This window comes from Mobula birostris, chromosome 8, assembly GCF_030028105.1.
Source record: "Mobula birostris isolate sMobBir1 chromosome 8, sMobBir1.hap1, whole genome shotgun sequence".
NCBI lineage: Eukaryota > Metazoa > Chordata > Chondrichthyes > Myliobatiformes > Myliobatidae > Mobula > Mobula birostris.
The window spans coordinates 89,436,373-89,449,328 of record NC_092377.1 but is presented as its reverse complement, the minus strand read 5'-3'; positions in this window follow the sequence as shown (position 1 = coordinate 89,449,328).

The following is a 12,956-nucleotide window of genomic DNA, read 5'->3' as shown; positions in this document are numbered from 1 at the left end:
CCAGCACTGATCCCTGTGGCACACCACTAGTCAGAGGCCTCCACTCAGAGTAGCAATTCTCTACTACCACTCTTTGGCTTCTTCCATTGAGCCAATGTCTAATCCAATTTTACCACCTCTCCATGTATACCTAGCAACTGAATTTTCCTAACTAACCTCCCATGCGGGACCTTGTCAAAGGCCTTACTGAAATCCATGTAGACAATATCCACTGCCTTCCCTTCATCCACTTTCCTGGTAACCTCCTCGAAAAACTCCAATAGATTGGTCAAACATGACCTACCACGCACAAAGCTGTGTTGACTCTTCCTAATAAGTCCCTGTCTATCCAAATGCTTGTAGATTCTGTCTCTTAGTACTCCCTCCAATAACTTACCTACTACCGACGTTAAACTTAGTAGATTAGTTCGGCAAGATTTCCTTTTGCAAGAAACCATGCTGACTTTGACTTTTTTACTATTAGTCTCCAGTACCCCGCAATGTCCTCCTTAATAATGGATTCCAACACTTTCCCAACTACTGAGGTTAGACTGTGGCCTATAATTTCCTCACTTTTCTCTGCTTTCCTTCTCAAATGATAAAATAATACAACCATGGCTGACAAGGGAAGTCAAAGCCATTGTAAAATCAAAGGAAACATTTTTTCAAGTATGTTAAAAATAAAAGAGAAATGAGAATGGATACAGGACCGCTAGAAAATGAGACAGGAGAAATAATAATGGCGGTTAAGGAGATTGCTGATGAACTAAATGAGTATTTTGCATCAGTCTTCAGAATCAGAATCAGTTTCATTATCACCGACGTGTGACATGAAATTTGTTAACTTGTTCACTGTGGAGGACACTAGTAGTACGCCTGATGTTGTCATGTGTGAAGGAGAAGTGGGTGCAGTTACTATTACAAGAGAGAAGGTGCTTAAAAAATGAAGACCTAAAGGTACATAAATCAACCGAATCAGATGAACTGTACCCTAGGGTTCTGAAAGGGGTAGTGCTAGAGATTGTGGTGGCAGTAGAAATTATCTTTCAGAAATCATTGGACTGTGGCATGGCGGCAGAAGACTGGAAAATTGCAAATGTCACTCCACTGCTTAAGAAAGGAGGAAGGCAGCAGAAAGGAAATTATAGACCAGTTAGCCTGACCTCAGTGGTTGGGAAGATATTGGAGTCAATTGTTAAAGATGAGGTGATGGAATACTTGGTTGCACAAGACAAGATAGTACAAAGTCAGTATAGTTTCTTTCAGGGAAAATCCTGCCTGATGAACCTGTTGCAATTCTTTGAGGAGATTACAAGTGGGATAGATAAAGGGGATGCAGTGGATGTTGTACACTTGGACTTTCAGAAGGCCTTTGACAAGGTGCTACCCATGAGGCTGCTTACCAAGTGAAGAGCCCATAGTATTACAGGAAAGTTACTAACATGGTTAGAGCATTGGCTGACTGGTAGGAGGCAGCGAGTGTGAATAAAAGGATCCTTTTCTGGTTGGCTGCCAGTGACTAGTGGTGTTCCGCAGGGGTCGGTGTTGGAACCACTTCATTTTATGCTGTATATAAATGATTTAGATGATGAAATAGATGGCTTTGTTGCCAAGTTTGTAGATGATACAAAGATTGGTGGAGGAGCAAGTAGTGTTGAGGAAACAGGTAGGGTGCAGAAGGACTTAGACAGATTAGAGGAATGGGCAAGAAAGTGGCAAATGAAATACAATGTTGGAAAATGCATGGTCATGCACTTTGGTAGTAGCAATAAATGTGCAGACTATTTTCTAAATGGGGAGAAATTCCAGGAATCTGAGATGCAGAGGAACTTGGGAATCTTTTGCAGAACACCTTGAAGGTTAACTTGCAGGTTGAGTCAGTGGTGAGGAAGGCAAATGCCATGTTAGCATTCATTTCAAGAGGTCTAGAATACAAAAGCAAGGATGTGATGCTGAGGCTTTATAAGGCATGGTGAGACCTCACTTTGAGTATTGTGAACAGTTTTGGGCTCCTCATCTTAGAAAAGAAGTGTTGGCATTGGAGAGGGTCCAGAGGAAGTTCACAAGGATGATTCCAGGAATGAAAGGGTTATCATACGAGGTATGTTTGATGGCTCTGGGTCTATACTCACTGGAATTCAGAAGGATGAGCGGGGATCTCATTGAAACCTTTTGAATGTTGAAAGGCTTAGACAGAGTAGATGTGGAAAGGATGTTTCCCATGGTGGGAGAGTCTAAGACAGGAGGGTACAGCCTCAGAATCGAAGGGTGAAACAGAGATGTGGAGATTCTCGTCCTCCAAGGGACCCACATTCACTTTAGCCACCTTTTCCGCTTTATATAATTATAAAAACTTTTATTATCTGTTTTTATATTTTGTGCTAGTTTATTTTCATAATCTATCTTCCCTTTCTTTATTGCTCGCTTAGTAGTACTTTGTTGCTTTTTAAAGTTTTCCTAATCTTCCAGTTTCCCAGTATTCTTGGTGACATTGTACGCACGGGTTTTTAGTTTGATTCCTTCCTTTATTTCCTTAGTTATCCAAGGCTAGCTCTCCCCACCCTTACTGTCCTTGTTTTTAACTGGAATATACTTTCGTTGAGCACCATGAAAAACCTCTTTGAAAGTTTTCCACTGTTCCTCAACTGTCCTACCATATAGCCAGTGTTCCCAGTCTACCTTATCCAACTTCTCACTCATCTTGTTGTAGTCTCCCTTGTTAGGCATAATACACTGGTTTTAGATCGAACTATTACACCCTCCATTTGTATGAGAAACTCAGTCATACTGTGATCACTCTTTCCAAGAGGATTCCTAACTAAAAGATCACTAATTTTACCTGTCTCATTGCACAAGACCAGATCCAAGATAGCACGTTCCCTATAGATTCAGTAACATGCTGTTCAAGAAAGCTATCAAGTATGCATTCTATGAAGTTCTCCTCATGATTGCCTTGACCAACTTGATTCACCCAATTTATGTGCAACTTAAAGTCCCCCACGATAATTGCTGTTCTATTCCTACATGCCTCAGATATTTCTCGGTTTATTGCCTGTGCCACTGTAATGTTATTATTCGGTGGCCTATTGAAAACTCCCACTAGTGATTTTTTTCCTTTTACTATTCCTAATCTATGCCCAGATGAATTCAACATTCTGCTCCTTAGATCTTGTATCGTCTTGATCTCATCCTTAATTAAAGGCACTACCCCACTTCCCTTACCTTCCTGCCGATCCTTCCATGTTACCTGATACCTTGGATATTCAATTCCCAAACCTCTCCTTACACTCATTGTGCCTTTGACTTTTTTGCACTTCACCCTTACTTTTCTCTTTTTTAACTTTTGCTTTTACTTTATCTTTATCCACAATTTTCTTTTACTTTATCCATACATCTCCAATCTGTTTAGTTTACAGCCCTAGTTATGCAATTCGCCAGGATCCAGGTCCCATCATGGTTTAGGTGGAGCCTGTCCCTCCTTCCCCGATGCTGGTGCCAGTTTTCCATGAATTGAAACCCATTTCTCCCACACCAATCCTTGAGCCACGTATTTAACTCTGTAATCTTCTTGACCCTGTGCCAATTTGCACATGGCTCAGGTAATAATCCAGAGATTACCACCTCTTTAGTTAGAAACATAGAAAACCTACAGCACAGTACAGGCCTTCTGGCCCACAAAGCTGGGCCGAACATGTCCTTACCTGAGAAATTACCTAGGGATACCCATAGCCCTCTATTTTTCTGAGCTCCATATACCTGTTCAGGAGTCTCTTAAAAGACCCTATTGTATCTGCCTCCATCACTGTCACTGGCAGCCCATACCACTCACTCACCACTCTCTGCGTAAAAACTTACCCCTAAATCTCCTCTGTACCTACTTCCAAGCACCTTAAAACCTCTCGTGTTAGCCATCTCAGCCCTGGGAAAAAGCCTTTGACTATCCACACAACCAATGCCTCTCATCATCTTGCACACCTCTATCAGGTTACCTCTCACCCTCTGTTGCTCCAAGGAAAAAAGGCCGAGTTCACTCAATCTACTCTCATAAGGGATGCTCCCCAATCCAGGCAACACCCTTGTAAATCTCCTCTGAACCTTTCTATGGTTTCCACATCCTTCCTTTCTTTCTTTTGAAATCTTTTTATTGTTATATACAGGAAAAATAACATGAGTACATCGAAGTAACAACACTTACAATGCCTCAAAAAAAATTATCTTAAAGATTGAAAAAAAAATTTTGTGATAACAAGAAAAACCTACTAAGCAGAAAAGTGAGAAAAAAAAAGAACCCATTAGGTGTACAGCCCCGGAGTCATGCGTCATACAAAAAGCTTCTAAAAATAAACATCAAATCGCCAGCAAGAAAAGAAAATATACTAAAAAAATTTACAATTAGATCGTGGAAAAATTATATCAATTAACTCAAATGATAATAACGAGCAAAGGAGCCATTTTTCCACATCCTTCCAATAGTGTGACGACCAGAACTGAGCACAGTACTCCAAGTAGGGTCTGACCAGGGCCCTATATAGCTGCAACATTACCTCTTGACTGCTAAACTCAATCCCATGATTGACGAAGGTCAATGCACCATATGCTTTCTTAACCACAGTCAACCTGCACAGCAGTTTTGAGTGTCCAAGATCCCTCTGATCCTCCACACTGCCAAGAATCTTACCATTAATACTATATTCTGTCATCATATTTGACCTAGCAAAATGAACCACCTCACACTTATCTGGGTTGAAATCCATCTGCCACTTCTCAGCCCATTTTTGCATCCTGTCAATGTCCCACTGTAACCTCTGACAGCCCTCCACAGTATCCACAACACTTCCAACCTTGGTGTCAACAGCAAATTCACTAACCCATCCCTCCACTTCTTCATCCAGGTCATTTATAAAAATCATGAAGAGTTGGGATCCCAGAACAGATCCCTGAGGCACACCACTGGTGACTGGCCTCCATGCAGAATATGACCCATCTACAACCACTCTTTGCCTTCTGTGGGCAAGCCAGTTCTGGATCCACAAAGCAATTTCCCCTTGGATCCCATGTCTTCTTATTTTCTCAATAAGCCTTGCATGGGGTACCTTGTCAAATGCCTTGCTGAAATCCATATACACTACATCTACTGCTCTACCATCATTAATGTGTTTAGTCACATCCTCAAAAAATTCAATCAGGCTCGTAAGGCACGACCTGCCTTTCACAAAGCCAGCTGACTATTCGTATTCATATTCTGCCTCTCCAAATGTTCATAAATCCTGCCTCTCAGGATCTTCTCCATCAACTTACCAACCACTGAAGTAAGACTCACTGGTCTATAATTCTCTACTCCCTTTCTTGAATAATGGAACAACATCCGCAACCCTTCAATCCTCTGGGACCTCTCCCATCTCCATTGATGCAAAGATCATTGCCAGAGGCTCAGCAATCTCCTTCCTTGCCTCCCACAGTAGCCTGGGGTCTATCTCGTCTGGTCCTGGTGACATCCAACTTGATGCTTTCTAAAAGCTCCTGCACATCTTCTTTCTTAATATCTACATGCTCAAGCTTTTCAGTCTGCTGTAAGTCATCCCCACAATTGCCAAGATCCTTTTCTGTAGTGAATACTGAAGCAAAGTACTCATTAAGTACCTCTGCTATCTCCTCCGGTTCCATACACACTTTTCCACTGTCACACTTGATTGGTCCTACTCTCTCACGTCTTATCCTCTTGCTCTTAACGTACTTGTAGAATGCCTTGGGGTTTTCCTTAATTCTGTCCGCCAAGTCCTTCTCATGGCCCCTTCTTTCTCTCATAATTTCTTTCTTCAATTCCTTCCTGCTAGCCTTATAATCTTCTAGATCTCTATCATTACCTAGCTTTTTGAACCTTTCATAAGCTCTTCTTCTTGACTAGATTTACAACAGCCTTTGTACACCACGATCCTGTACCCTGCCACCCTTTTCCTGTCTCATTGGAACTTACCTATGCAGAACTCCATGCAAATATCCCCTGAACATATGCCACATTTCTTCCGTATGTTTCCCTGAGAACATCTGTTTCCAATTTATGCTTCCAAGTAGCCTCATATTTCCCCTTATTCCAATTAAACGCTTTTTAATTTATTCCCTATCTGTTCAAATTTCCTCAGCAGAACCTCTTTCCTTATTTTACCTAGGCCGTTGATACCCACTTGAACCATGGGAACTGGATTCTTCCCCTCCCACTACAAATTTCTCTGCAGGTCAAATAAGATGTCCCGAACCCAGGCACCAGGCAGGCAATACAGTCTTCTGGATGCTCTATCTCTGTGACAGAGAACTTTGTCTATTCCCCTGATTATGCTATCTCCAATTACCACTACATTTCTCTTCCTCCCCCCTCTCTTGAATGGCTTCCTGAACCACAGTGCCACAGTTAGGTTCCTCATCCTTCCTACAGCCCTCACTCTCTACCACATAGGAAACATGAATCTCAGACCTGTTGGACAAGCTCAAGGGCTGAGGCTCTTCCAACACTGTCTCTCGGATCCCACTCAGTCACATACTCTTGTCCCTGATCACAGACCAAATTTCAGGCAGCTAATCTAATGGGTGTGCCTACCTCCTAAAACAGAGCATCCAAGTAACCCTTCCCCCTCCCTGATGTGCCGCAGTATTTGAAGCTCAGATTCAAGGTCATCAACTTTGAGCCTGAGTTCCTAGAGCAGCCAACACTTGCTGCAGATGTGGTCACCAGGAATCACAATGGGTTCCACCAGATCCCACACCATCTAGCTACAGCACATCACCTAATCCTGCATCTTCCTTACTTTATTTAATTAATTGTAGTTTGGTGACTTTTTACTTAACCACTACAAAAGCTTTACCCGCTACTCAACTGTTCCTCCTCATCAAAACCTCTTGGGCCAAAGTTGGTTAACTCTGCTCTCTCCACCAATAAACTATACTGTGAAATGACTCTTAGTCCCACCTTGTTAGGCCTCCAACATCTTCACCACTATTCTTATTATTAGTTTGCCTTTTTTCTTTGAAAAACGTGCTAGGCACCTCTATTGCTGCTAGAACTAGTGAACTGCTTATGCAAAGGCGAAAAAACCAGCTGCCCAAAACAAGGGGTAAGCTGGAAAAATTTCCTTTGCAATCCTTGTAAGGCGCCCAAACACAAGCTACATAAGCTGCCATGTCCAAAATTGAAAATAGAACAAAAAAATGCTACAGGTCAAACCAAGCAAACTTTTCTCACACTCACATTCACCCATTCTCACACTCTCCCAAACAGCATGCACAGTCTGAATGGAGTCTGCTACACCGGCACCAGCTCAGCCCAGAAGTCGTATTAGTTGGTTTAATATAAATTCCTTCATATTATGATCACTCCCTCCTAAGGGTTCCTTTACATTAATCTCCCTCATAAGATCTTGGTTGTTACACAACACCCAATCTAAGATAGTTTTTCCCCAAGTGGGCTCAAGGACAGGCTGCTTCAAAAGGCCATCTCATAGGCATTCAACAAATTTCCTCTCTTGCAATCCAACACCAACCTGATTTTCCCAATCCCCTTGCATACTGAAGTCCCCCATTACAATCGTGGCAATACCCTTATTACATGCCCTTTCCACCTCTCTTTGCAATCTCAACCACACATCTTGGCTACTATTTGGAGGCCTATATATGATTACCATAATTTTTTTTTACCCTTGCAGTTTCTTAACTCCACCCACAATGATTCGACATTCTCTGACCCTATGTCATTTCTTTCAAAAGGTGTGATTCCATCTGTTACCAACAGAGCCACACCACCACCTATGCCTTCCTGCCCGTCCTTTTAATACAAAGTATATCCTTTGATGTTAAACTCCCAACTTTGACCTTCTATCAGGCATGACTCAGTGATGCCTACAACGTCAAACCGACCAATCTCTAATTATGCCACGAGTTCTTCCGCCTTATTCCGAATGCAATGTGCATTTAAATACAGCACCTTCAGTCCTGTATTATTCGCCCGTTTGAATTTTGCCTTTGTGGTACAACTCAACTCTTTGCTTTCTCTGCAGGGAGTCAATCATTGGCTTGTCCTTCCTTACATTCATATTACATATTAGATCATCCACTCGTAAACCTGCTGTCTCATCCTCAGCTCTATTATACTGGTTCCCATTCCCCTGCCATATTATGATCACTAGATCCCCTACACACACTGCTGTCTCCTTCCCTAATAGGAGATCCAATATTGCACTCCCTCGAGTTGGGAGCTCTATATAATGAAAAAAGAAACTTCCCTGAACACATTTGAAAAACTTATTATCACATCCACTCCTTTTGAAATATGGGAGTCCCAGTCAATATGTGAAAAGTTAGAATCACCTGCCACCAGTCCAGAGCCATCAAATGCTCCTCTTACATTAACCCTTACATTAATTGTATCATTGTCATGAACCTCGTCTGGACCCTCTACAATGCCAACAGACCTTTTTTTAGGTAAGGGGCCCAAAACTGCTCACAACACTCTGTTTGACTAATGCCTTATAAAGCCTAAACATTACATCCTTGCTTTTATATTTTAGCCCTCTTGAAATTAATACTAATATTGCATTTGCCTTCCTTACCAACAACTCAACATGCAAGTTTAGGGAATCCTGCATGAGGACCCTTTGCATCTCTGATTTTTTAATTTTCTCCCTGTTATGAAAATAGTCTATGCTTTTATTCCTTCTACCATACAGTCCCAAATACTTCCTTACACTATATTCCATTTGCCACTTCTTTGCATTCTCTCAATCTATCTAAGTCCTTCGGCTGACTCCCTGCTTCCTCAACACTATCTGTCCCTCTACCTATCTTTGTATTGTCCGTAAACCTGGCCACAAAACCATCCCTTCTGTCATCTAAACCACCAGCATATAACTTGAAAAGAAGCTGTCCCAACACCAGCACCCAGGGAACACCACTAGTTACCGGCAGTCAAGTAGAAAAGTCCCTCTTTATTCCCACTCTGCTAGTCAAATAGTTTCCTATTCATGCTAGTCTCTTTCCAGAAATACCACTGCTTAATATTATATTAAGCAGTGTCACGTGGCACCTTGTCAAAGGCCTTCTGAAAGTCCAAGTATACATCCATTGACTCTCCTTTGTCTATCCTGCTTGTTATGTCCTCAAAGAATTCCAACAGATTTCTCAGGCAAGATTTCCCCCTTAAGGAAACTATGCTGACGTTGGCCTATTTTATCATGTGCCTCCAAAGTCCTTAGGAGTATGCTGGCCTCTCCTTCACATGTTCTACCAGTCTGTTGTTACCAATGCAATCTTCTATGCGGTGATATGCTGGGGCAATGGCCTAAACACAGGTGATGCCAACAGGGTCAATAAACAGATTAGAAAGCTGGCTTTGTTATAGGAATCAAACTGGACACACGAGGCTGTGGTATAACAAAGGACCTTATGAAAAATCCTGGCAATTCTGGACAATATCTCTCACCCTCTGCATGTCACCCTGGCTGAACAGAGGAGAGCACTTTCAGTAACAGACTAAGACAACTGTTCTGCTCCAAAGAGCGTTATATGAGGTCATTCTTACCCTTGGCCATTAGGCTCTACAATGAGTCAATCTATAGCCAGGGAAGTGATGACCCCCCTCCTGTTAGACTGTTTGAGATAGCTTAGTTTTTATTCTTTCTTACTTCTCTTCTAATATTTGTATATCTGTGTACTTGTAATGCTACTGTGTCACTATAATTTCCTTTGGGATCAATAAAGCATCTATCTATCTATCTCTATCCCAAAATCTCATCCTTAATAATGGACTCCTACAGCTTCCCAACCATTAAAGTCAAACTAAATGGCCTATAATTTCCTTTCTTAAAGAGTGAAGTGGCATTTGCAATTTTCCAGTCCTTCGGAAATATTCCAGAATCTAGTGATTCACAATAGGACAAGGGGTTGGAGCTGGTGTATACTCAGGATCATCTAGGAGGCTGAAGATGTGATAGACAAGGCTTTTGATGAGATGGTCACACCCGGAGTACAGGCTTCAGACAGCAGATGGGTGACTTCCAGGAGGGGTAAGGAGATTAAAAGAGGGCATATAATAAAGCAAAAATTAGTGGGAAGTTGGAGGATTGGGAAGCTCTTAAAAACAAGCAGAAAGCAACTAAAAATGCCATTAAGATAAAGATGGAGTATGAAAGTAAGTTAGCCAATAATATTAAAGAGGATACTAAGTTTCTTCAGATACATAAACTGGAAAAAAGAGTCAAGGATATTGGCCTGCTCAAAAAGGATGCTTGATAAGACAATGAAATGGCAGACAAACTAAGTATTCTGCATCAGTCTTCACAGTGGAAGACACTAGCAGTATGGTGGAAGCTTCAGGTGTTAGGGGTCATGAAGTGTGTGAAGTTACCGTAAGTAGAACAAAAGCTCTTTGGAAACTGAAAACTCTGAAGGTAGATGAGACCCCTGAACCAAATGGTGTATACCTTGGGGTTCTGAAAGTGGTGGCTGAAGAGAGCGTGGAGGCATTAGTATTGATCTTTCAAGAATCACTAGATTCTGAAATGGTTACAGAAGACTGAAAAATTGCAAATATTACTTCGCTTATCGAGAAGGGAGAGAGGCAGAAGAAAGGAAACCAGGCCAGTTAGTCTGACCTCAGTGGTTGGGAAGATATGGGAGTTGATTATTAAGGAAGAGATGTCAGGGTACTTGGAGGCACACAATAGAATAGACTGTAGTTAGCATGGTTTCCTCAAAGAAAATCTTGCCTGACAAATCTGTTGGAATTCTTTGAAGAAATAATAAGCAGGATATAGAAAGGAAAATCGGTGAATGTTGTGTATTTGGATTTTCAGAAGGCTTTGACAAGGTGCTGCACATGAGGCTGCTTAACCAGCTACAAGCCTATGGTATTACAGAGAAGATTCTAGCATGGATGTAGCAGTGGCTGACTGGCGGGAGGCAGAGTGGGAATAAAGGGAGCCTTTTCTGGTTGGCTGCCAGTGACTAAGGAAAATACAATTCTGGCTTGGGTTTTGTGTAATGAACCAAACTAAATAAGGGAGCTTAAGATAAAGGAACCTTTAGGAGACAGTGATCTTAAGGTAGAATTCCCAATGTAGTTTGAAGGGGAGGAGATAAAATCAGATGTATCAGTACAATCCCATAAGACTTCGGAGCAGAATTAGGCAATTCAATCCATCAAGTTGGCTTCACTATTCCATCATGGCTGATCCCAAATCCCACTCAATCGCCATATCCTTCCATGCTGAATGATCAGGAAACTATCAATTCCTGCCATAAATATATGCACAGACTTGGCCTCCACTGCAGCCTGTGGCATCGGATTCCACAGATTCACTACTTTCTGGCTAAAAAAAAATCTAAAGGGTTGCCCCTCAATTTTGAGACTGTGCCCTCTAGTTCTGGATACTCCCACCATAAGAAATATCCTCTCCACATCCACCGCAACTGTCCTTTCAATGTTCATTGATTTCAATGAAATCCACCCCTCCCCCTGGCATTCTTCTAAATTCCAGTGAGTATAGGCCCAAAGCTGCCAAATATTCCTCATATGTTAATGCCTTCATTCCTGGAATCATCCTTGTGAACCTGCTCTGGACTTTCTGCAATGACAACACATCCTTTGAGATATAGAGCCCAATACTTAGTTCAGCCTGACTAGTGTCTTATAAAGGCTCAGGATTATCTCCCTGCTTTTATCTTCCATTCCCCTTGAAATAAATGCCAACATTGCATTGGCCTTCTTTACCACTGAGTCAACCTGTACATTAGCCTTCTGGGAGTTTTGCACAAGGACTCTCAAGTCCTTGTGCACTTCTGATATTTGAATCTTCTCCCCATTTAGATAATAGTACGCACTATTGTTCCTTTTACCAAAATGCATTATAATACATTTCCCAACACTACTCCATCTGCCACTTTTTTGCCCTTTCTTCCAGTTTCTCCAAGTCCTGTTGCAATCGCGTTGCTACCTTAGTACTACCTACCCCTCCACCTATCTTCATATCACCCACAAACTTTGCTATGAAGCCATAAATTTCATTATCTAAATCATTAACAACGTGAAATGCAGCAGTCCCAATACTGACCCTTGAGGGACATCACTCGATACCAGCAGCCAAACAGAAAAGGCCCCCTTTATTCCCATTCGCTGCCTCCTGCCTGTCAGCCATTCCTTCATCCATGCCAGTATCTTTCCAGTAACTCCATAGGATTAAGTAGCCTCATGTGTGTCAAACGCCTTCTGTAAATCCAAGTAAATGACATCCACTGCCTCTCTTTTGTCCACCCTGCTTGTTACTTCCTCGAAGAACTCTTAAAAGATTTGTTTGGCAGACTTCTCTTTACAGAAACCATGCTAACTTTGACTTATTATATCATTAGTCTCCAAGTACCCCGAAACCTCATCCTTAATAATAGACCAACACTTTCCCTACCAGTGAAGTTAGGCTAACTGGCCTATAGTTTTATTTCTTTTGCCTTCCTCTCTTCTTAAACAGTAGCATGACATTTGCAATCTTCCAGTCCTCCAGGACCATGCCAAGTGATTCTTGAAAGATCATGACCAATGCATCCATTATCTCTTCGGCAACCTCTCTTGGGACCCTGGGATGTAGTCCATCTGGTCCAGTTGACTTAACCAGCTTAAAGCTTTTGAGTTTGCAGTGAAGTAAAGGGAACTACTGAAGCATGAGTGAGGAACTGGCCAAAGATGATGGAAGGGGACACAAGCAGGGATGACAACATAACAGCAATAGCTGGAGTTCCTGGTAGCAATTCAAAAGTGCAGGATAGATTCATCTCAAAGTATTCTAAAGGGATGATAAGGCAACGGTGGCTGACAAGGGATTTACAAAAGTGACTTGAATTCAACAATTTGCAGGTAATTAGCTACATACTGTAAATTGAGGAAGCTCAAAGTATGAAGCTAATCATGTAGAAAGAAAACAAATTTAAAAAGGAAGAGCTAT